The sequence below is a fragment of the Crotalus tigris genome, unplaced genomic scaffold (assembly GCF_016545835.1).
Source record: "Crotalus tigris isolate CLP2741 ecotype Arizona unplaced genomic scaffold, ASM1654583v1 scf7180000018941.1685476, whole genome shotgun sequence".
Lineage (NCBI taxonomy): Eukaryota > Metazoa > Chordata > Lepidosauria > Squamata > Viperidae > Crotalus > Crotalus tigris.
The window spans coordinates 1655231-1675999 of record NW_024097285.1 but is presented as its reverse complement, the minus strand read 5'-3'; the positions used below and the strand labels follow the sequence as shown (position 1 = coordinate 1675999).

At 38.0% G+C, this 20769-nt stretch overlaps 1 long non-coding RNA gene across 1 annotated transcript in view; it reads left to right on the top strand.

Moving 5' to 3' along the window:
- LOC120314530 overlaps positions 1-20710 on the top strand; it is a 28324-nt gene extending 7614 nt beyond the window's left edge. The window contains exons 2-3 of the long non-coding RNA XR_005558469.1: positions 19622-19754; positions 20419-20710. This is a non-coding gene — a long non-coding RNA (uncharacterized LOC120314530). The remainder of the gene's footprint in view (positions 1-19621; positions 19755-20418) is intronic.
- The last annotated feature ends 59 nt before the right edge of the window (positions 20711-20769 follow it).

Here is a 20769-nt window from a genome sequence, read left to right as displayed (position 1 = left end):
GACTTTCCTTTGGTTTACATATTCCGGCTAGAGATAAAAGGAGATCTATTTGCGGATCTAGAGTCTTTATTATGGACACCTGTTTGGAATAGAAAGAAAGCTAGAATAAGATATAAATATGGAATTTAAGATTACAGTTATGAGTTGCAAAGGCTTCATAGAAATGTGGATTGATTTGGATTTGGATTTTTAAGATGTGTTATTAGGATAAGATTTAGAATTTAGTATTGAAATATAGTAAGAATACACTCTTTGGAATAATAGATTTTCCTTCTTTTCTCTTTCTTCCTATTGGTCTGTTTCTGTCTTTTTTTACTATTTTTTCTATTTTTCTTATGTTGTTTTTATTATTAGGCATGATAATTAATTTGTGGAGGTATAATGAGAAAAAGATTGCAATAATGGAAGAAATGAAATTAACAAATGAAGAATTACTGAATAAGAAACAGAATATAGTTAAGAAATGTAAAAATGTAATGATGGAAATAATATGTTTAAATAAGAGAAGTTAGGGACATCCAAATGGTAAATAATATGTCTGTTTAAAGCTAAGTTGGATATGGTATTTGGAAATTAATAATATCTGAAAACAGGATTTTGATTTACATAGGTAATGGGTTGCTGATAACTTTTATTGATTAATGGAATTTTTATTTAGGAATGTATTAACGAATGAATTTTATTTAGAAATGTTTTAATTTGACTATATTATGTTAATTGATAGAGAGGGAAATTTTAAGGAGTATTATTTGAGCCATATATTTATGATGTTATTGAATTCAACTGATTACCCTATCTCCACGTTGGTTCTTAAGCTTCTTGGTGCAAAAATGGAAAAACCAATAAAATTGTTGGGAAAAAAATTGTTTCTTGATTACTCCAATGTTGGGTTTATAATCAAGTACCACAGACGCCAAAACCAATGATCTGGCTGTCTTGATAAAAAGGAAGAAACTAAAGTCATTTACTGAAAAGCTTATTTTAGAGAAAGAGGATTTTGTGGTTAGCTCCAATCTGATTTTAGGTGAGGATAATTTTGTCCCTATTCAGGAACAGAAAGTGGCAGTATAACTAACTATCCAGATGGAACTTCTTCACCTGGAAGAATCACAACACCCAGGCACTCTTTGTAGAAAAGGTGTTACGATAAAAGATAGATTTTGATGGAAAATACTTCCCCCATCTCCTCTTTGCTACAAAGACAAATGTTTCTAGGGACAGAAGAAAGGTTCTTTATCTTCCCAAGATCTGGCTACTTCATTCATCAGTTAACAATTATATTATAATCTGCTTTATTAGATTGTTTAAAGATGGGGATATATTATAATTCATTTACATAAAGGACTAATACATGCACTTAGGTTTTTTTAAAGAAACTTCAGTTTTAAGCATCACTGTTTTCTGATTATTAAACATTTCTAAAGAAAGCAAGAACAATATATTTATATATAATCTCCATTGTCCTTCAATATTTGATTTTATAAATATCAGGAACCTTGCTTTTTTAACACATATAATATGTTCCAATAGACATGTAGAATATTTTCATTTTGAAAAATGTTACATTAAGTTAAAGTAGTGAATTATTTATTTTATCTAATTTTAGATAAAATTTGTTTTCCATAGTATTTACAAATTTTAAAAAAACACGTTTGCTACAAACTCATGCAAAAAATGTTGCATTTAGATAAATGAGGAATAAGGTCCAATTCTGATATTCAGAATTTTAGAATCATAGAATTAAAAGGGACCATGGAGAATATCCAGGTACTTCCATATTTAGTGCCGGTTTCAGCAGATCATTCAGCCTTTGTCTGAAAACCAGCAAAGAATTACCACTTCATTTGTGGCATCTTTCTACACTCTAGCCAAACTCAGCTTTATTACAGGTTTTAACAATTCATTCTGGTCCTGTCATCTAGAGCAGAAATGTCAAACACAAAGCCCACAGGCTGGATCCGGCCCACAATTGACCGATATTTGACCCACAGGGATGCCCAGGAGATGGTGAGGGACTGGCCCTCGCCACCCTGGCCCAAGGGTGCGCGCACAGGAGGCGGTGAGCACGCGGGGGCTGACAGCGTCCAGCAGCAGGGGCTGCCTAGCCCACTGTGAATACCGGGCTGGCCCTCCAGCAGCAGCGTTGTGGCAGCAACGGCAGCACGCAGAGTCGGGGGGCACCAGGCATGCCTACTCCGTCCCATCTCTTTTTAGTTGGAGATCACGTCACTACTGGTCATCTCTTCAGCCGCCTTGCAGGTCTTGCCTTCGGCCCACAAGTGGAGCACATTCCCCTCATGCACCTCAGTACCCACCATAGTCGCGGCTATCAGCCGCTCGCGCAGATCTATTAGGCTGCTGCCCAGAGCTGCAGGCCTGCCCAGCACAAAGGAGGCAAAGAGGTCGGCTAGAAAGCCCCAAGTAGAGGTGGTAGAGCACCGCCCAGAGCCAGCAGGCAAAAGGCTACCCCGAGTAGGAAAAGCCGGATCCCCATTGGTGCCATGGCCACCCAGGCCCAACAGTGATGGGGGGAGGCACACATTCCTGCCTGGGACTGGGTGGTTATGGTGCCAATGGGGACCCGGCTTTCGGGGTGGCCTTTTGCTTGCTGGGCGTGGGCTTGCTCTACCATCTCTACTTGAGCTTCCTAGCCAGCCACTTTGCCTCCTTTGTGCTGGGTGGGCCTGCCGCTCCAGGTGGCAGTGGCAGCCTAATGGACCTGCACGAGCTACTGGTGGCAGCAGCCCAAGGTAGGGCCAAGGTGTGTCGGGTGCGTGAGGGGAACAGGCTCTATACACGGGCCAAGGGCAAGATCTGCAAAGGGGCCAAGGAGATGACCAGCAGTGAGCTGCTCTCCAACTGCAAGCAAAAACAGATGGGATGGGTCTGCATCACATGCCTCACCCCTACCCTCCTCCGTCTGCTGCTGGAGGGTTAGCTCGATATTCGTAGCAGGCTACAGAGCTTCAGAGTGTGCTGGTTGAGGGACCACCAGGCTCTGGCTGCTGACAGACACTGTCAGCCCCATATGCTCACTGGCCTCTGTGTGCAGGGACCGATGGTATCAGGCAATAGTCGCCCCGGCCCCTGCCTCACCTTGCCTAGTTCCATGGCAACGGCACCCCTGCCATGCCCCCTACCTCACCTCACCTCATCCCACAGGAAGAGCCTCCTGTCCACCACCCCACCTACCAGAGATTCCTTGGATCTCCCCCAACCCTGCCTGGCTCCCACAGCATCCCCCCAAGCAACATTGAGGTGGCCATGCCCACCCTGGCCACACCCACCCAGTCAGATGTGACCACTGTAGCCACACCCACCCAGTGGGCCTCGCCCACCCAGCCCCCCTGAGGGCACCACAATGCTGATTCAGCCCTCAGTGAAACTGAGTTTGATACGGCTGATCTAGAGAAATAAATAAAAATATCTAATAACTTTTATCAGGCAACTGAAGATTGCTATTTTAATTCCCTTCTCTTCTATAAACTAAACATACTGATATCTTTTAACTGGTCCTTATATTTATTAGGTTTGGTTTCCAGATCCTCACCATCCTCTGAACTGTTTCCAATTTGTCACTTTTATCACAATATTCTAAGTTAGGTCTGACCAGGACAGAATTATAGTGCAGTTACTTATTAATTCCCTTGATTTGGACTTATACTCTTGTTAATGTACCCCAAGAAAGCACTTATGTTTTTAGCAGCTTCTGGTTCATACTGTAGTCAACAGTGATATCCAGATGCTTTTATGAGAAACCATATTTCTTCCATCTTATACTAGTACTTTTTTTTATACTAGTACTAGTTTTTTTCCACTGACATGCAGAATTATACAGTTCACCTTGTGAAATTCCATCCTGTTCATTTCAGACCACTGCTCATGCCTATCTGGATCTTCTTCCCACCCTTTGGAATGCTCACCCTAGTGCTGGGGTAATTAGCAAGAAGGAAATTAATATTTGTATTTACATTCCTTAGAGAAAAAGAGAATAAGCAGGAACACAATGGGGAACATTCATTGAAAGTAATGTAGTAGGCCTAACAGTCTTAAGCATGCTTGTAATCCCTTCCTCTTCAGTCGTTCCACTTCCATCTTGTAATCCTTTCCTCTCCAATCTTTCTGCTCTGTGAAGAAAGAAAAAAAGGAGGGAAACTATTTTCTATGGACAATTTCTCCTCTATCTGACCTGTTTTTTCCTTCCCCCTCTTATAGAATGGAGAGACTGAAAAGGAAGGGATTACAAGACAGCAAGCAACAAAATGGGGAATACAGAGGCTGTTTGCAGAGTGAATCACAGCCCTGAGAACACTCAGGACTACAAATGCCATTGCATTTCTTTCGATGAGTATTGCCCATTGTGTACCTGTTTGGTATCTTCTAATCCCTTACTCTCTAATCTGTCCACTCTGAAAAATAGAAAAGAAAAGTAACATATCAGGCACAGGACAACACAAACTAAATGAAATGACAATCATGTGAATAAGAGACACTGCAAAGATCATAAATATAGGCACTTGTATAAGTTGTAAAGTTATTTTTTTCAGTACCATATAATGAAAGCTCTCCAAGCTTACATTGCTTTTATTGCCTTTTTATATTTTAACCGTATTATGAATACCGTATATGCTGGCGTATAAGACGACTTCCGGAAGCGCTAAACTCGGCGCCAAAGACAGGGGTCGTCTTATACGCCGAGTCATCTTATACGCCGGAAATACTGGTAGTTTCCGGCATATAAGATGACGTTCTAGGAAGGCGACTCGGCGATAAAGACAGGGGTCGTCTTATACGCCGAGTCGCCTAATACACCGGCATATACGGTACTGTCCTTAATGTTGCCAAATTATTTATTACATGCATATATTAGTAAATCAAAAGATGAAAGAAAACTTTCCAATTTAATAAAATATTTCACTCTAAATCATTTCACTAATGTATCTTGCATATATCCTTGAGATATGGAAAAAACCCTGTATACTGTGGGTTTAACAACAGTATTTTTTCAACCTACAACATGCTTTATCAACCTCTGCTACACAGGTACACAAGATCATGCAGGCATTGATTTACCTCCTGTACTTCCATTACTGATGAGAAAGAAGAGGTTTTGAATCCAAAGAAAAGTGGATTGCTGAAGTCATTTTTAAAAATGCAGTATTTAGAGTGGGGTGCCCCAGGGTTCTGTTCTAGACCAAGTGCTTTTCAACATCTTCATCAAAGACTTGGACGAGGGGATAGACGGGGAACTCATCAAATTTGCAGACGACACCAAGCTGGCAGGAATAGCCAACACTCCAGAAGATAGGCTTAAGATACAGGAGGATCCGAACAAAGTGGAACACTGGGCGCTATCTAACAAAATGAAATTCAACGCTGAAAAAAGTAAAGTTCTACATTTAGGCAAGAAAAACCAAATGTACAGGTATAGTATAGGTGGTACCTTGCTCAATAGTAGCAACTGTGAGAGGGATCTTGGAGTCCTAGTGGACAATCACTTAGATATGAGCCAGCAGTGTGCTGCCGCTGCCAAAAAAGCCAATAGAGTATTAGTATTATGCATTAACAGAGGGATAGAATCAAGATCACGTGAAGTGTTAATACCACTTTTTAATGCCTTGGTAAGGCCACACTTGGAATACTACATCCAGTTTTGGTCACCACGATGTACAAAGGATGTTGAGACTCTAGAAAGAGTACAGAGAAGAGCAACAAAGATGATTAGGGGACTGGAGGCCAAAGCATATAAGGAACGGTTGCTGGAATTGGGCATGTCTAGTTTAACGAAGAGAAGGATGAGGGGGGACATGATAATAGTGTTCCAATATCTCAGGGGCTGCCACAAAGAAGAGAGAGTCAAGCTATTTTCCAAAGCATCTGAAGGCAGGACAAGAAGCAACGGGTGGAAACTAACCAAAGAGAGAACTAACCTAGAACTAAGGAGAAACTTCCTGACAGTTAGAACAATTAACCAGTGGAACAACCTGCCTCCAGAAGTGGTAAATGCTCCAACAATGGAAGTTTTTAAGAAGAAACTGGACAGCCATTTGTCCAAAATAGTATAGGGTTTCCTGCCTGAGCAGGGGATTGAACTAAATGACCTCCAAGGTCTCTTCCAACTTTATCATTACTACTATTATTATTATTAGTTAAATCTCATATAATTATTAAAGAACTCTATCAATATTATATATTATAGTAAAACTGAAGTATTTATTAACATTAAAAATAGCTGAACTCAACAAAGTCTAATCTTGAATGACAGTATGTATTGGAATATTCATGAACAGGAAGAATCATGTGGTAACTCAGTCAGCCAATGTGAAGAAAGTGCTACTGAGTCTGTGCAAAAAGAGTATTGAGTTAGGAGCTGGATTTCCAGTCTCTGGGTTTTTGTCTCTGGTCTGTCTCTGTAAGAAGTCTTCAATTAAGCTATGTTGCTGTAAAGAAGAATGGTATTGTAAATATTTTTATATAAATATAAAGTTATTTGAATCAGCTAAATGCAGTCAACAGTGAGAGCTTCTGATTTATTTTTCACCAATAGAGAAATTAAAATTCTCTAACAGGTTATGGGCCCAGAGCTTACTAAGGACTGCATTGTAATTTAAAGCTGGAAGAAATTGCCTGTGTTTAGAAAGTATAAGAACAAGGCAGAATTAGCAGAATGGCTGCAATGGAATTTAAGGAAAGCTGTGTGCCTCGTTTGGGCCAGAAGAATTACATTGTGTGGGCTGCAAAAATGGAATGTTTGCTGAAAGCTAAAGAGCTGTGGTATATTGTAGAAAATCCACCACAAGTATTTGCAGCTGTTGATCAGAAAAGTCATGATAGAGCAATGGCTTATCTCATCTTGAATTTAGATGATGCACAATTTCTAAATATTGCAAATTTAAAGACTGCAAAGGAGATTTGGTTGAAGTTGAGAGTTGTGCACATGAATATTTCTGCATGCAATATAGTGCAATTGTCAAGAAAACTTTACAGAGCCTGTTTGCAACCAGGTGAATCTGTGGAACAGCATTTAAATAAAATGCAAAGTTTATTTTTGGACTTAGAACAACGTGAATTAAATTGCCTGAGTCCCAGAAGGTTTTATTGGTGTTGAACAGTTTAGATAAAACCTGGGACACAGTTTCTGCAATATTTGAGTGCAAAGAAGAACAAGACTTAAAGTTTGAGGCTTTAAAGGCATGTTTCCTTAATGAAGAAGAAAAACGCCATTTTAGAAGCAGCCACGAGGAGGAGAAATTCCTGAGGAGGGGGTCCAGACTGCAAGTCTCCAGAGGAGAAGAAACAAGCAGATCAGACCCAGACCAAATTGCAACAAAAGAGAGATTTTGCAAGCAGAGAGCTTTACAAGTAAAGAATTGCTACATTTGTGGAGCCAGCACACATTTGTAAAGGAACTGTTTGCAAAGGAACTGTTTGCAGCAAAGGACATTTGTGCAACCAAAAAGGACTGCTTTGCAAAAGGAACATTTTGGTGTTGCAAAAGTTTGCTATAGCAACAACAGAGACAAGTGGCTAATAGATAGTGGGGCAAGTCAAACAATTGTTAATGACTCTGAATTGTTTTGCAGGTTTGTTCCAGTAGCACAAGAAGCTGTGGCTTTGGCAAATGGCCAGAAAGCAAAAGTCATTCGAAAAGGCGATGTAAAAATTCCATATTTGGAATCAAAGTTTACCAATGTGCTTTGTGTACCTGAGATGGAACATAATTTGTTAAGTGTGTCTAATTTAGACAAACAAGGTTTTGAGGTCATTTTTGTAAATGGGAAGTGTCTTATCAAAAGAAATGGGAATATTTGTGCAGAAGGCATAAAGGAAGATAATCTATATGTATTGCAGGGACAAAAGGTTCAATGTTCCCATATATTTAAGAATGTTGCAGAGCATGATACATGTGTTCATCTTCTGCATAGAAGACTTGGCCATGCAAGCTTTAAAGTTTTGCAGCAAATGCAAGATTTTGCAGAAGGGCTAAATTTAAAGGGATGCAAAACATATTTGGACTGTGCAGTATGCAAAGCATCGAAGTCAAAGGCATTCCCAGTTAGTAAATGTAGCACAAGACAAACAAAAAGAGTTATAGAGCTGGTCCATGCAGATCTGGTGGGACCTATGCAAGCCAATTTGGGAGGAGGAAAATATGCACTGGTAATTGTTGATGATTATAGCAGGTATTCGTTTTGCTACTTGCTTAGAGATAAGACAGAGGTGCTACAACAGTTCAAACAGTGGGTAAGTTTTGTAGAGAGAAGGTACAGACAACAAGTGTGTCAGTTGCAAACTGACAGAGGTACTGAATTTATGTCAACTAAATTCCAACAATGGTTGGGGCAATTGGGGATAAGACACAGACGTACAAATCCTTACACAGCAGCAGAGAATGGTGTAGCTGAAAGAAGGAATGGTGTTTTGCAAACAATGAAAGATTCATTATTGGAGGATTCTGGTATGAGCAGGTCATATTGGGGAGAAGCCATATTGACTGCCAATTATATAGTTAATAGGCTGTGGAGTTCCTCCATTAATAATACTCCATATGCCATTCTATATGGGAGAAAGCCATCACTGGCACATTTGAGAATTTTTGGAAGTACTGCATGGGTACATATTCCAAAAGTAATCAGAAGAAAGGGACAGCAAAAGGCAAGAAAGCTCAGGTTTGTGGGCTATGAGCCAGGGTCAAAAGGATATCGCTTTAGCGATGGAAGTAAGAGAATTATAATTTCAAGGTCTGCTAATTTTGCAGAACAAAATTGGGACAGAATTAATGCAAATTCTGGGTATGTCTCACTTAATGACGGTGATCTATTTAGTGACAATAACTCATCTAATGATGGAAAAATGATTATAGAAGATGTCAATGTTCAGGGAGGAGAGGCTGAACAAGACATGAAGCCAGAAAGACTTGAGACACAGGAGCAGTTAATACCACGTAGGTCAGAGCGATGTAATAAAGGAATTCCGCCTGACAGGTATTCTGCCAGCAAGGTAAAGGTTTGCAATGTGTGGTATGAGCCAAGAAGTTATAAAGAGGTGTTGGCATTACCAAAAGCTGAACAAGAAAAATGGAAGGAGGCCATGGATAAAGAGATGAAATCCATGGGAGACCATGAAGTATTTAAATCAGTGACTTTGCCACAGGGAACCAAAGCTGTGGGTTGTAAGTGGGTATATAAGAAAAAGGTATTGCCAAATAATGATATACAGTATAAGGCCAGGTTAGTGGCACAAGATTTTTCACAATTAAAGAATGTGCACTATGATGAAGTATTTGCGCCAACTGTGAAAAGTGAGAGTATAAGATTAGCACTGGCGTTGGCAGTGGCATATAAGCATAAAATCTGGCACTTTGATATCACAACTGCATTCCTCAATGCTGAGTTAGAGGAAGAAATTTATATGATCCAAGCACCAGGATATGAAATTGCAAAACCTAACATGGTATATAAATTAAACAAGGCTATTTATGGGCTGAAGCAGTCAGCCAGAAACTGGAATATCTGTTTAGATACTGCTTTAAAGGATCTTGGATTTAAAAGTTGCAAAGCTGATAATTGTATATATACTGGACAATTACAAGGAGGGAATTGTCTACTGTTATCATTTGTGGATGATCTTTGCTTCATCACAAAGGATGCATCACAAGTCAAAGAATTTGCTGATAAATTAGGAAAGAAATTTGAATTAAAGAATTTGGGAGAAATAAAAAATTATCTTGGTGTAGAGATACAGAAAAATGAAAAAGGTGGTTATATTCTCAGTCAAAGGAGAAAAATTGAGCAGTTATTGGAGAAATATAATATGAAGGATTGCAATACTGCTCCCACACCCATGAGTGCGGATTTTTATAATAGTTTAAGTGCGGACAAAATGTGATCCACTGGAGAAGGAAATGGCAAACCACTCCAGTATCTTTGCCATGAAAACCCCATGGACAGTACTAAAAGGCAAAAAGATATGACGCTGGAAGATGAGCCCCTCAGGTCGGAAGGTGTCCAATATGCTACTGGGGAAGAGCAGAGGGCTAGTACTAGTAGCGCCAGAAAGAATGAAGCGACTGGGCCAAAGCCGAAAGGACGCTCAGCTGTGGATATATCTGGTGGTGAAAGGAAAGTCCGATGCTGTAAAGATTTTTTCTCCATAGGAACCTGGAATGTAAGATCTATGAATCAAGGCAAGCTAGACGTAGTCAAAAAAGAGATGACAAGACTGAACATCGACATCTTAGGAATCAGCGAACTAAAATGGACAGGAATGGGTGAATTTAACTCAGATGACCATCAGGTATACTACTGTGGGCAAGAATCCCTCAGAAGAAATGGAGTAGCCTTCATAGTCAATAAAAGAATAGGAAAAGCAATACTGGGATACAATCCCCAAAATGACAGAATGATCTCAATTCGAATCCAAGGCAAACCATTCAATATCACAATAATCCAAATCTATGCCCCAACCACTGGTGCTGAAGAGGATGAAATTGACCGGTTCTGTGAAGCCCTACAGCACCTTATAGAATTAACACCAAAAAATGATGTCCTTATCATCATGGGGAATTGGAATGCTAAGGTAGGAAGCCAAAAGATAACCGGAATAACAGGCAAGTTTGGCCTTGGAGTACAAAATGAAGCAGGGCACAGGCTGATAGAATTTTGTCAAGAGAATACGATGGTCATAACAAACACTCTTTTCCAACAACCCAAGAGACGGCTCTACACATGGACATCACCAGACGGTCAACACAGAAATCAGATTGACTATGTGCTCTGCAGCCAAAGATGGAGAAGCTCTATACAGTCAGTAAAAACAAGACCAGGAGCTGACTGTGGCTCAGATCATGAGCTTCTCGTTGCAAAATTTAGGCTTAAATTGAAAAAAGTAGGGAAAAGCACTAGGCCACTCAGGTATGAACTAAATCATATTCCTGATGAATATACAGTAGAGGTGACAAATAGATTTAAGGAATTAGATCTGATAGACAGAGTGCCTGAAGAACTATGGATGGAAGTTCGCAACATTGTACAAGAGGTAGCAACTAAAACCATCCCAAAGAAAAAGAAATGCAAGAAAGCAAAATGGCTGTCTGAGGAAGCTTTGCAAATAGCTGAGGAAAGAAGGGAAGCGAAAGGCAAAGGAGAAAGAGAAAGATACACCCAATTGAATGCAGAATTCCAGAGAATAGCTAGAAGAGATAAGAATGCCTTCTTAAATGAACAGTGCAAAGAAATAGAAGAAAACAACAGAATAGGGAGGACCAGAGATCTCTTCAAGAAAATTGGAGATATGAAGGGAACGTTTCATGCAAAGATGGGCATGATAAAGGACCAAAATGGCAGGGACCTAACAGAGGCAGAAGAGATTAAGAAGAGATGGCAAAACTACACAGAAGAACTATACAAGAATGAGCTTAACGTTCCAGATAACCACAATGAGATGGTCACTGACCTCAAACCAGACATCCTAGAATGTGAAGTGAAATGGGCCTTAGAAAATCTGAGCAACAACAAAGCTAGTGGAGGTGACAGTATTCCAGCTGCGCTATTCAAAATCTTAAAAGACGATGCAGTAAAAGTGCTACACTCAATTTGCCAGCAAATTTGGAAAACTCAACAGTGGCCACAGGATTGGAAAAGGTCAGTTTACATTCCAATTTCAAAGAAAGGCAATGCCAAAGAATGTTCAAACTATCGCACCATTACACTCATTTCACATGCTAATAAAGTTATGCTTAAAATCCTACAAGCTAGACTCCAGCAGTATGTGGATCGAGAACTACCAGAAGTACAGGCAGGATTTCGAAGAGGCAGAGGAACTAGAGATCAAATGGCCAACATACGCTGGATCATGGAGAAAGCTAGGGAGTTCCAGAAAAACATCTACTTCTGCTTCATTGACTATGCAAAAGCCTTTGATTGTGTGGATCACAACAAATTGTGGCAAGTTCTTAAAGAGATGGGAATACCAGACCATCTTATTTGTCTCTTGAGAAACCTATATGCAGGTCAAGAAGCAACAGTGAGAACTGGACACGGAACCACTGATTGGTTCAAAATTGGAAAAGGCGTCCGGCAAGGCTGTATACTGTCGCCCTGCCTATTTAACTTATATGCAGAGCACATCATGAGAAAGGCAGGGCTAGATGAATCAAAAGTTGGAATTAAGATTGCAGGGAGAAATATCAACAACCTAAGATATGCAGATGATACCACTCTAATGGCAGAAAGTGAAGAGGAACTAAAGAGCCTCTTGATGCGGTTGAAGAAGGAGAGTGCAAAAGTTGGCTTGAAACTCAACATTAAGAAAACCAAAATCATGGCATCCGGCCCTCTCAATTCCTGGCAAATAGATGGGGAAGAAATGGAGGTAGTGACAGATTTTATTTTTCTGGGCTCCAAGATCACCTCAGGTGGGGACTGCAGCCAAGAAATTAAAAGACGCTTGCTCCTGGGGAGGAAAGCTATGGCAAATCTAGACAACATACTAAAATGCAGAGACATCACCCTGCCAACAAAAGTGCGTATAGTCCAGGCCATGGTTTTCCAGTTGCAATGTATGGCTGTGAAAGTTGGACCATAAGAAAGGCTGAGCGCCAAAGAATTGAGGCCTTTGAACTATGGTGCTGGAGAAGACTCCTGCGAGTCCCTTGGACTGCAAGGCGTTCAAACCGGTCAGTCCTAGAAGAGATCACCCCCGACTGCTCTTTAGAAGGCCAGATCCTGAAGTTGAAACTCAAATACTTTGGCCACCTAATGAGAAGGAAGGACTCACTGGAGAAGGGCCTAATGCTGGGAAAGATTGAGGGCAATAGAAGAAGGGGACGACAGAGAATGAGATGGCTGGATGGAGTCACTGAAGCAGTAGGTGTGAACTTAAATGGACTCCAGAAGATGGTAGATGGAGGAACATTGTCCATGGGGTCGCGATGGGTCGGACACAACTTCACAATTAACAACAACAACAACAAGTGCGGACAAAGGTGAAACCTGTGATCAAGAGATATATCACTCAGCAATAGGGAGTTTGTTATATCTATCACAGTGGTTCAGACCAGACATAGCTTGCGCAGTAAGCATTTTGAGTCGTTTTACTGCTGCACCTACCAAGTTACATTGTATGAGTGTAAAAAGGGTTCTCAGATATTTAAAGGGAACTATAAATTTGGGTCTTCAAATACAGATTACTGAGGAATTGAAATTAAAGTGTTATGTCGATAGTGACTATGCAAATGACATAAACACAAGGAAATCAAATTCTGGGATTATAATATTGTTTGGAGGGACTCTGATTGGATGGAAGTCCAGAAAACAAACAACTGTTGCTATTTCAACAGCGGAAGCAGAGTTTATTGCTTTATCTGAATTGTATTCTGAAGTTACATGGTATGTACAGTTGTTGCAAGATTTAACTATTAATGTAAAAGAATCTGTAAAGGTATTTGAAGATAATGCTGCCTGTATAAAAATGGCAACTGGTGACAGGGTGAAAAACAGAAGTAAACATGTAGACATTAAGTATTGTAATGTCAGGGAAGCTGTAAAAGGAAAATTGATTAGTTTAATCATTGTTCTTCTGTGGATAATTTGGCAGACATGATGACTAAACCATTGGGTACTGTTCACTATGGAGAATGTGTTAAGTCAATAGGTCTGATGTCTCTTTCTGTCATGAAGGGAGGAGTGTTGGAATATTCATGAACAGGAAGAGTCATGTGGTAACTCAGTCAGCCAATGTGAAGAAAGTGCTACTGAGTCTGTGCAAAAAGAGTATTGAGTTAGGAGCTGGATTTCCAGTCTCTGGGTTTTTGTCTCTGGTCTGTCTCTGTAAGAAGTCTTCAATTAAGCTATGTTGCTGTAAAGAAGAATGGTATTGTAAATATTTTTATATAAATATAAAGTTATTTGAATCAGCTAAATGCAGTCAACTGTGAGAGCTTCTGATTTATTTTTCACCAATAGAGAAATTAAAATTCTCTAACAGTATGAAATGTCATTATCTGTGGCATTGCACCTACCTTGCTGGAAAGTATTTAATGTGATAATATACAGTAAATTATTATATTATAAATATAAGCCATAGCATTAGATTTAAAACCGCACTCATTAACACAATACCTCAACAAATTAAAATATCAAATGTCACCTTAACCTGTTCATAAAAGACTAATAGAATGTAAAATTACTCTAACAAAACTGAGCTCTTTCAATGACAATACTTACAAGGCAGGTAATTTTTTTTATAAAAGTTCTCTAGTTAGTAAAATTGCTACTTACGCATAGGTAGGAATGAAGGAAATACTTTAATATACTCTACTCATATCTTTATTTACTAATTATGTATGTATAAAATATTGAAGTTTGCCAAAGATACTGCCTTCCTTGCAAGTTACAACTGCTCATTGCTAGGTAGAAAACTATTCCAATGGTAGTTCTTGATAATATTTATATGTCCCTTTAAGTGTAGATTTACTTAAGTTGGTTTGCAACTAGAGAACCTAGTTGCAACCTAGTTGCAACCCTAGAGAAGCTAATTTACACAAACTGTACATTCTTGGAGTGTACAGATTGCATTTCTGGTATACTGCTCAAAAAGTACCCAAGTTGACCAGTACTGTCCTTACCATCAGTAGGGACGGTGAATTTGGCATAGGATTACAAAGGCTGGTAGCTTAGTTTGCACATTCTCTAACTTACTAAAAGATGTTATATAAAAACCTTGACTAAATCCGTAATGGGCGATGAAGGCCAATATCTATGCCATCATCTGATAAAGATCATGAGCAACTTGGAATGGAAGAAAAGTAATTAGTAAAGAGATGAATTAATAAATTAAAGAAAAACATACCATTTGCATGTGAAACTGAGTTTATGGAATTATGTTATTACTGTGAACGGTGATGGTATTTGCACTTCATGGAAAAATTTGAAGGCACAACAAAGCAAATGGAAAATGAGAGGTTGAGGTTCTAGTTGAAGTAAGCAGCTGCCTTTCATACCAGACAGTGCCAAAGGAATGACAAACATTAAGCATATTTAGCATCCATGTAAATAGTCACATTCTACTAGTTCATGGGTACAAGCAAAAACCACAAGTTCTGTGGCTTGAGCAGAGCTCATCTCAGGCAAAGGAAAACATTAGAATACAGCACAGTGAGAACATACAAAATAGCCAGCTCATAAATTTCCAGTTTGATCCCAGTGACTAGAACCATTAATGAAAATGATTAAATCGGGGTTATCAAGAAGGTATATCAGAAAGGTCAGGTCAGAAAAGCAAAAACTTCAGAACTGAGAAACATACTACTTGGATCCAGGAAGAGAGAAGGTGGAATATTCCTAGAAGCAAGAAGAATATCTTAGTGGGTGAGTCTTTAAGGAGAAAGGAATTCTATACACTGATTTGAAGAAGGTATGAACTGTGTCAGGAGTACTCAAGAACCAGATTCAGGGATTTCTTAACCAAAAAGGCTGTTGCTGTGACTGTATAGACAAGAAGGAATCCCTTTAGCAATTGCATCAACCAGCTGGCACTCCCCATCCCTCACAAAATGAAAGATACTTTGAAGTTAGATTGCCACTAAATAGTAACAATAGTCAGAGATAAAAGCTAGTTCTGCTTCCTCATCCTACTGCCTCTCCACTATGCTCCCACTAAGAGTTGGGAGCAACATCTAAAGACATTGTACAGAAGTCTAGGAAGGATAAAATATTCAGGAATCCCCTGATGAAAGTAAGTAGCAGTTCCCAGGAAAGCCATCAAAGTCCAGGTAAAGGTGGGAATCAATAGCAAAAAGATTAGAAAGTTGTAATTTACATTCATGAGCAGACATGAGATCCCCTTGATTGATGTGTGAGAGAAAAAAATGCAGCTTTTCATACCGCAGGGTCTTGGACATTAGATGCAATGACCAAACAAGGCCTTAAAGATGTAGATATGTCACTGGCATGGGGATCAGAATATAGAGCAGAGCCCATGAGATGGTTATGTTGATACTGAATTTGAACTTTTGTTTATAGTCTTATGCCAGCTGCCAATTGTGTAACTATCATGTTGTTGTTTGAATGTATTTTTTAATTGTTGTTAACCACCAAAAGTCACAATAAGAAGATGGGTAGTAATAAATAAACAAACAGAGTGATTCTTCAGGGAGAATTAAATATGCTAAGGTCTCATTGAGAGATAACACAAAGTAGGTCAGGGAATTCTGGAAATTCAAGGATAGGCACGTCCAGGTGTAGTAGTCTGCTCAGTAAATGAAAGTAAATAATGAGTGTAAATCAGGGTGTATATGCTGATTATAGTATACTTGAATACCGGTATAAAAATGAATTGTTTAATCAAAGTTTTCAAACATTCTTTAAAAAATAAGCTCTGTGTGATTTTTCTGCAAGAAGCCTGTCTGGTCCAATAAAATAAGAATGTGTTAGAAGAAGAGGACATTGAAGAATTGTCCTAGGACCTAGTGGGATTCTGCTTTGCAGAAAAACAACACAGAAATCCAGAATGTCAGGCACCCCCCCCCAATTAATATTAGCAAATAAAAATTAGGATTACCTTCTTTATATTTATTGAATTTAGCACAGATTATTGAATACACTGCAAGTTGAAATGGGGATTAAGGTTTTTTTTCCAATATCTATGAAAATTGTAAAGAATCACATGGTGATACCACAAGGGTATATGGCTATATATATATCCTGTTTTTGAACAGGCTCCCATAAGGGGAATACTAGCTTGAGAATACTAATATTGCTCTGTGACTGGTGTTCTGTCTGCACAATCATTGGTAGGAAGAATTATAATAACAATTTATGACATAGTGAGTCTTAGACTCTTTAACAAACTCAGTGAGATACCCAGCAGGCAATCTTCAAAGTCTATTGGACAGTACGCGGATTGCCTGATAATCGGATCATTGCCTTATACTATATAAGGTTCAGCCAATAATCTTGTGTCGAGGCTATTCCCCCCCACACACACACTTCATGGACACAGCAGGCATAATATACAATAATATGAAACAATAGGAAGAGAGATGCTTAGTTGCAATGAAAGTCTATATATAACAATGAAAGCTTAAGTGGAGATTCACCTTAAGGAATAAGTAAAAATGAGGACAATGCTATTAAAATGATAGGTGCTTAAAGCGGAATTGGAATGTCGGATGAACAGGCTGACTGAATAAAATCCTTGTTTACAGGAACTATCAACATAAAATAACGAATATCATAAATAGAGAGAAATATTTTTGTTAAAGCTAATTTCAGATTTGATATCTAAGGTATTTAAATCAAACAGTGTTGTTGTTTTATTAAAAAGGAAAGTTTTTAATTATCCTATGCTACTTTAATTATTAATATAAGTGCATGTTAAAAACAAGACATATGCTTTAAATAAGGAATTCTAAAAGGAATTTTATAACTAGGTTTTGAAATCTAGGTCAGTTGCCACTGAACTTTTTCCAGTGTCAATGCATTGGTTGCAATCATTTATCAATTTGGCAATTGATTTATCATTTATCAATTTATCAACTTCCATTGCTTCTTCTAATCTTGGGTAATTTGCCCTACTTAATTCTTTGCTTCCAGATGGGCTACATTTGCCACCCAATCAGTTTGTTTCACTTCAGTAGTCATTTCCTTTTAACAGTAAACTAACACTATTTGAGAGGAATAATCCGCCTGCAAATTCAGCATAGGGTAAAAAGCCCTTATTTATCCTGTGTTTTGTACTTTGAATTGAAGCATTATCAATAAGAGTAAGCAATAAAAAAACACCTTAGGGGCCTGAGAAGAGCAATGTAACCAATTACATTTAATTAAATCAAAGGATGGGAGCAGTAGGGATGAATGAGCTGAAGAATGAATTTGCATTAACACCTAGCAGCCACACATATAGTCATTGGTTTAGTCTGAAGCTGCATTTCTTGCTATCTCTTCTACTCACTAAAAGGAGCCATTAGCTAAATGATGAGGCATTATTTACTCAATGATATAAGGGCAGCTTTCCCCACATTTTTACTTCCTAGTATAGGAAAAGAGATCTCTAACCCATGCTTTATTCAGAGTAAAATGAAGAGAATAAGTCATCATCTTTTAAAAACTGAGTTCTGAAATCTATGAATATTAAATGATACAAAATTAAAGGGGCAATAGAAAAGAGTCTATGGTACAAAACATGGCAAGAAGAAACTGATACTCAAATTACAGCGCTTGATCAGAGAATATTTTTCTGTATACCCTTGCCATGTTTCAGAAACAGAAAAGGAATAATTAACACAGCTAAATTTAAGATATCAAGAAGAAACACACTATCATATAATAGAGTCCCTCTGTGAGGGAGATGGGTTTTTTAACATGTGATAGATAAACAAACAAACAAACAAACAATATACCAAGAAAGAGTTTCTAAACAATAAATATACCAAGAAAGGTTTTCTAAAATCCAAGAAATGAAAAAAAAGTCTTAAAGAATATATTTAATCATTAAAGATTGTTTTTCCCTACAGTTTATAAGATACTAATGTAATAATCAGGAGACAATAATAAACTATATTCTGGCAACACTAAGTCCCACATTTTGTGAGGAAAATGTAATTCATTAATAGCTCCAACATATTTGTCCTTCGTGCTACAAACCTAGCAAAAAACCTATTTTTTTCAAGTGAAAATTAAGCCTATTTTTTTTTTCAGAAATGCATGCAAATAGACTGCAAGGTTTTTAAATCACTCTTCTCTGTGACTCCCACTAAAAGATTGAATTTATAAAATGACTTTTCATAGGCAATCAATGCTTATTGTGCCCTGGTGATTTAATGGAAAGAAAGCCAAGGCAGTTCTGTGAAAAATACCTGCTGTACAATAATCTCATGATTTAAGGTTCAAAGAAAAGTGCATCTAACAATAAAATGTTTATATGATGAAACTTTATGTGATACCTCAGGTTCTAAAATAGTATGCATACGTTTTGCTAACTTTATGTTCTGAAAGGTTTAAACTAAAGTTTGTCTATGCGTATGAGAGAACTGATACAACAGTTGAAGTATGTCTATAATAAATTGTATGTCTATCCACAAGAGAATTGTTAGTGCTTGAACCATCACATCAATTATTATAGTGATATACATACAAGGCCTGACCAAGCCTTTCAGTGATCAATAACTCACTCATTAACTATTAATAACTAATACTGAATAGTTGAGCCAAGGAATGAAATGAATAGATATTTAGATCTATTATCAATCCCAGAAGCTTACCAGTTGATTTTAGGTCAGACTTTGGGCAATGTTATGTAATGTTTTATTGCTGTTACTGGGTTTGGGATTTTGTTATTTTTCTTTTGTTATAATTGCTATTTCATATCTGTGTTATTTCTAAGCTAATTACTGTGGTACTTCTTCAGAATTAAATGACATACACATTGCAATTTTAAATAAAAAACAGATTGTTGCTGTATACACTCTCCTTGTAAAGGCTGTACAAATATACTGTATGTCAAGTACCAATTGGATCTGTGTACTTTTAATCTTATTATTCCAGTCTCCTAGATCAATACTGGGTGAAGTGCCAGTCACTCAGTATATGAAAAAAACTCTCTTCTGTTATATTTAACCCAGGTTCTGAGACCATGATCAAGACACCAATCAAAATAGTTTGTTGCAGCAGCAGCAGCAGCACCTTGGATAAAGAATAATTATCTGGAGATAAAAAAAAAATGTGGAGCCTACTTTTTTACTTTCTTAGTGCTAGGTAATGATAGTTTATTTCTCTTTAGTTTTTTTAATTTCATTATTATACTGTTGCTGTGTTGTGTTTTAACTTATATATCTGTGATATGTTTAGCTGTTATAGTGTTTTTAGCATGTTGCTTTAATTCAATGTTTAAGGTCTGTTGCTTTTTCTTATCCCCATACAATGGTACTCTTCTAATTGATATTTTCCTCTAGTTTTAATGTTGGTATTATCTAAAGTATCATTAACTGTATTATTTCTGTTGTGTTGGTAAATTTAGTGAATCTCTCTTAGCATTTTTAATCTGAAAAGTTGTGATACAAGTTTAAACAAATTAATTTAGGTTCAAACATGCCTTGAAATCAGAACTTTTCAAATTTATAGTAGTTGGAACCTAGAAAACATTATTCTTTGAATTTAGTTTGGGTTAATGAACATTTAGAATTAATGGAGATAAGAGTATCAAAACTGAATGAGAGTTGAGTACTGTTGCTCCCATTTCCTTTATGTTCAAGTTCTTTTCCTCTTGAGTTGCGGGGATTTTACATCTGTTAAACCTGATTCACAGCAGTACAGAATGTTTCTGCACCTATTCTAGAACTTTTGATTAAACACTTGGAGAGAGGGCAAAAGTCATAACACATTACTTTAAAATAGTATTTCTTAAACTTTTTGCTCTCAGGACACCTGCCATGGCCCTGATTTTTAGAGTCAGATTCTGAGTCTGAAGCTGATGAAACTGTTCCAAATGAGCCTCTGGAATTTAGCTTCAGGAAGGACAATTCCAGATACCACATGAGGTTGATCAATTACAAATGCCACCTGAACAGCTGGATCCATCAGAAGGAGGATGACTTAAGATTTACCAGTCCCTGCACTAGAGAGCAGGAAGGAGAGCAGAACAGAGGAAGTTTATAACATCTTCATCAATGATTTGGATGAGAGGACAGATGGGGATAGATGGGGAACTCATCAAATTTGCAGACAACACCAAGCTGGCAGGAATAGCCAACACTCCAGAAGATAGGCTTAA